This window comes from Beta vulgaris, chromosome 7 (genome assembly GCF_026745355.1).
Source record: "Beta vulgaris subsp. vulgaris cultivar EL10 chromosome 7, EL10.2, whole genome shotgun sequence".
Classification (NCBI taxonomy): domain Eukaryota; kingdom Viridiplantae; phylum Streptophyta; class Magnoliopsida; order Caryophyllales; family Amaranthaceae; genus Beta; species Beta vulgaris.
The window spans coordinates 28,421,914-28,427,538 of record NC_079208.1 but is presented as its reverse complement, the minus strand read 5'-3'; the positions used below and the strand labels follow the sequence as shown (position 1 = coordinate 28,427,538).

The 5,625-nt window shown below is 36.0% G+C and overlaps 1 long non-coding RNA gene across 1 annotated transcript; it reads right to left on the bottom strand.

The window, feature by feature from the left end:
* Positions 1 to 927: 927 nt before the first annotated feature.
* LOC125499514 (uncharacterized) lies at positions 928 to 1,905 on the bottom strand. Its single transcript, XR_008970395.1, has 3 exons — positions 1,798 to 1,905; positions 1,274 to 1,710; positions 928 to 1,097 (listed from the first exon to the last, which is right to left on the bottom strand). It is a non-coding gene; the product is annotated as an uncharacterized LOC125499514 (long non-coding RNA).
* Between the last annotated feature and the right edge of the window lie 3,720 nt (positions 1,906 to 5,625).

The following is a 5,625-nucleotide window of genomic DNA, read 5'->3' as shown; positions in this document are numbered from 1 at the left end:
AATCATATGAAATTATATTATTATTAGGTTCATTAATATTGACTAGTTACTAAATCCTATATTAGGCTAAAAGTGAAAAAGCAAGAATCTCTTAGGCTGCTAACAAGCATCCTCATTTTTTGGGTCAAAAATCATATGCGGAGATGATTCCCATTTGGAAACGCAAAGGGTATCCCTTCATCCTCTACAACATCATCTGTTGACTCCTCACATCATCAGTGATTTCCTCCTTGCCGGATAGGACATTGCTGTGGCTTCTCGCGAGATCAAAAAAAGATGAAGATGAAAATTTCTTCTTTCCAAATGAAGAAACACAAAAGATAAAAGAGTCCATTGTAAGCATTGTTCAAATTTTATAACATTTTTCTTGTAGAAAAAGAGTGTTTTCTCAACGCTTTTCCTCAATATTCTAGACGGAAAAATGCGTTGAGAAATTGATTCTCAACGCTTTGTAAAAGCGTCGAGATTTTAGGCGTGGAGAATTCTCGACGCTTTCTTGCGTTGAGATTCTCAACGCAGAGATGCGTCCAGTATGACTTGTGACGCTTTTGTGTGTTGAATTTCTCAACACTTTTCTGCGTCTTGAAATATGCGTGACGTTGTTTTGTGTTGGGTTTCTCAACGCTTTTCTGCGTCGCACAATATGTTCTAGACACATTCCAGCGTCAAGAATATTTTACCTCCACAAATAAATTTTTAGAGCCAAAATAACTCTTAACACAAAAAAGTGTCGAGATTTTAGCCTAGAAAAAACATCTAATAATAATAGCATTATTTAATTGGATATGGATCAAATATAATATATTATAAGCGATTTTCCAATAAAAAAATACTTAAGTAGAAATGACCAACAATATATATAATAATATTAATATCTGTATTAATTCACTAATGATTAAATACACACTAAAATATCTGTTCGTTACAAATAAGTCAATTAGATAATGTCTACTATCAACTTCTTAAAACCTTACCAAAAAAACAGAACAAAAGAAATATATCTTTTACAAAGCCTTTTCAAATCATTATTAGCTTTACAAGTTGTACTAATACAATAATGGATCCTTGGCTTCTTTTCCTTCACCATCATCTTGATCCTTAAAAAAAAAAACAAAGAATGACATAAGTAATTAATGTGATATATTATAGTGATGGTCAATTATAAAAGATGTTAAAAAGTTAGTTAATGACAAAAGAAAAGAATAGGTAACCAGTAATCAACTTGATTTTGATAATTCAAGTGAAACAATGAATGATAATATTATAACAATACCTCTGTAGTAATCAAATGCATAGCTGACTTTGCAGCATCTATAAGTTGAGCAGAAGCTTTTCCATCACGCACCGCATCCAACACTAGAGAAAAATGTGTAGCAACGGTCTTCATCATCTTAGTATGCTCATCAAACTTGTTAGTTATCTCTTTTTGTTTTGTTTTTCAAGTTCCTCATTTCTCTTCTTCAATAAAGATGTTTCCACAACGTTTTCTAGTTCCACATGTCTCCTTTTAAGTTTTCCATTTCCTTCTTTTCTAAGCATACCACGCACCCCATGAATATCACTTTTTTTCACCCCAAATCCATATCCCTGAGGTCGTTCAGGTACTTCATCTCCATTCATGACAGTTTGAAAGGCTTCATTCTCAACGTCAACACGAGACATAGAAGGATTACAAAGCTTTAATGAATCAACCTTTGCCTTTGCATCCTCCTACATAGTTTTTTAGGGAATAAATAATGTAAATCTGATGATAGAAAAATAGAATGCAAAGATAGACTAATGTGTTAGACCAAGTACCAAAAAGTCTGAAGTGTCTGTGCCTTCAAGATAGGTTCCATTCTTTCTCTTATGAGTTGCTTCCCAAAGTTCAATCAAACTCATTTCTTCTCCATGTTCATCTTCCTATAAATAATTAGTTACCTTGTAGTAAGTCATTATATTAGATATAATAATGCATATGATATTTGTCTATTTTTAAAGACTTTTCAAAGTTACTACCTAGAGAATAGTCGCATTAAACCAAAATGGACAAAATGGTTCTACAGTCACTTGCTATTTTTGGCCTGCTAATGATATCGTTCATTTCTAAGGCAGCCATAATAAATATAACTTAAATTTATACTCAACCAACTAAACCAACATATAATTTCGTAGAATATACCATATTAACAAAACAATATAAGCGAAACACGCAATAAGGGAGGAAGTTAATAAAGGTGTTATGTACTAAAATAAAGGAGGGTGATATAATAATTAATTGAAACTATGAGAGTGAAAATTTATTCCTTACATAATCAGCTCGTATATTAGTGTAACTAGTAGAACCCAATGTATGAACTTGATTTTGAGTTGCTCGTGCCGCTTTTCCAAGTTAAGACAATTGCTACACTCGCAATGGAAGTTTTAGTTAATATTGTAGAAGTAAGATGTGTCACACGTTATAATGATAAATCGAAAAAGAGAGAAGTACCTGTCCTTTGAGTGAGAACCAATACTGAACCAATGGTTTCCATTCAGAACGAGTATGTCCACTAGGCACAATATCATAATGTTCTTCCTCTGTAAGCTTATCGGGTTTGAAAAATGTCAATTTAAGTGAGTGTTTATAGTGCCTCCAACATTTGCTAACACGTTGGAGAGCTAATGTATCATAGACCTCATCCTCAGGAATCACAAAATGTTCCTTCAACGAAAAAAGAAAAAAAAAATAATGCAAGATCAATAAGACATAGCTTATAAGAAACATATATATATTCATAACAATTTTAGTTTGAACTTGTATGCATACTCTCATCTTCAAAACAATTTTAGTTTTGAGTTTCACATCAACATGATGCCAATTCTTTTCTCCAATTGGACAATAGGTCCCATCCTTTGCTACACTTCCTAAAAATCGTTGCCCACCTTTCCGAATTGGTTGGTTGAACTCATTAAACTGCACATGGTACCTAACACCACGACTATGCCAAACGTCTATGGGCTGAATTGAACCGCTCATCAACTGAAGTTCACCCTTAGAATCTGCCAAAGAAAATATGAACCTTGTAAAAAAAAAATTCCACAACTTCTGCAACTTAAACAAATAGATGGAAGAATTGGCATCTCAAAATATGTAAAAACAAAATGCTCAGAGAGATTGTTCATGTGCATATAATAGTGTTAGATCCTCACCCTTCTAATCCCCCTGCCAACCCCCCTTGACATTCCCTCTGCCAGCCCCCATGCACACTGGCCCCTGCACACAGCCCGCCTCCACATCCCACCTGCACACACACTCACCTATACACACACCATTCACACACCTCCCCCTGCCAGCCCCCTTGCACACACCATTCACACACCTCCCCCTGCCAGCCCCCTTGCACACACCATTCACACAGCTCCCCCTGCCAGCCCCCTTGCACACACAGATATATTCAATTAAGATTCATCTAATCAAGGCCGACAAGGCTCGAGCTTACATCCGCAGAGAGGTAGCTTATGAGAATAATCAAGTGAATTAGAATTCACTTGAAAATTCAAATTAGTAGCAGCATCAGCATATGAACTGCAAGCAACGCATATCAAGTTGACAATGATTACATGATAAAGAACTAATTCCGCATCAAGGTTGAAGCAAAAACAGAAAAGAGGAATCATTTAAAGATATCTGAAAACTCCAAACCGTATCTGAATATTTACTAAAACATAAATCAACAGATATTTTATGACATAGCTTGAACACTAATATAAGCCTTAATTACCTGATATAAGTTTAAAAATAAGTATAATAGATGTAAATCTCAGAATTTTCTGCCTAATAGTATTTCCATGCAGATCCTGCAGAAATTTCACAAGAAAGTGCATCCAGAATGCTTGATATCCACAGAAAAATCCAACAAAATGCATACTACTACTGGGATCAAGAACATGGTACCCTGGGATGCAGGCTATTATAAGGATGAGCATGCATTTCGTGATGAAAGCACCACAACTTTCTCTCAGAAACCAGGTCAAAGTTGTTATATGCTTTGCAGGAAGAGCATTTCTAACCCAACTCAGTTCTCAGAGGATGGGAGTGATTCAAATGGCAGCAGGGAATGCTGGATCAAAACTGATGCAGATTGTAAGTCACATGCATGACATATCATAATCTATCATATTTCATTAGTGATGCTGTTTTTCTTTAAGACTACAGTTCAATCAATTTAGAGTGGCTGAGCTTGAAGCTAGATACAATTAATAGCAGCAACTCTGGTGTGAAACTATGAATCATCTATCAGTCTATGTAATATTGCAGTTGTGTTAACTTCCTAGTAAGTTGTTCTTTATTATGCTTGGATATATAGTAAACTCTCCTCGTTTACACAAAGAAATTAGTCGTTCTACTACATATAGTGTTATTTAGACTTTCACAGGTACTTTAACTGCAATTATCACTTTCATTTACCCTCTCTAGTAGTGACATTCAAATTAAGAGTCACTGTAATTGCCTAACAGAGTAACACAGTCATAAACTCATAACATTGGCAGAAGAGCCCTCATAGTTCTTTAGAAATGATTTTATAATTGTCTTCTTGCTTTTTAAATCCTTATAAACTTAATTAGGTTTGATTATAGCATGTTTAATTATAAGCTTAATGTGTATATAGTATGGGCAGGTTGGCAGTAGCTAGGGGTTGGCAGAAAGGGGGAGGGGGGCAGCAGCTAGCAGGGTTGGCAGAAAAAGGGAGGGGAGGTACAGGGGGAGGGCAGTACCTAGGAGAGGGGTGGCAGTAGCCATAATAATACTCTATTCAAATGACATGAGAATCCAAAACACCATAACTTGATGAGAATCATTGATAGAAAAGAGTCACATAATAAAATTCATGAGTTCATACCTGTGATTAGAACCTCCTCCTTTGCATCAAATTTCACATTGGTTGGCCATCCCGAGTCGGAATTGGGAAGTCGAGATTTAGCCGAATTTGTTTTGTTTGAAATATTATGGATACTCCTTGTTTGCTCCACATGCTTGTTTTGATCACGCTCAATATTCTTATTCTTTTTTTCCCTTGACAAGCTTTTGGTTTGAACATCATCGTGTTCTTTTGAGTGATTCACAACTGGAGTACCAACGGGGTTATTTTCTGAATCGTGTTTAGGTAGTTGTCTCTCAGCTCTAACACTAGCCTTGTTCACATCTTTAGCATTAGGACGATGAAGTTGTTGTGATGACTCAGATTGCAAGTTTTTATGCGGAAGAAATATAGGAGGGGTTTTCCATATCCCACTATCACCACTTACTTCTGTTGAAGGTTTTGGTAATGCTACACTAGTTGGCGGACCAAATGGTCCCCATTTACTTGGATTTTGAGATGCTGATGATGGTCTTATAAGTGAAGGGTTTGAAGGAAGCTCTGATGCATTGGTACCTTGTGCTCTGTTTTGGAGTACAGAGTCAATCACAGTAGGTCTTGAAGATTGTGAGGATATGTGAGATTGCGGCCTTTTGCATGACTTCACTACATTATGACCCATGGGGTTAATTTTAGGTACCTTACTAGTAGTCTTTGACTGCAGAATAATTAGAGGATGAGTCTTTTTTGCAGCTTCTGGGGTATTCGAACCCATGGGTTTTAGTGGAGGTAACATCTCACATGC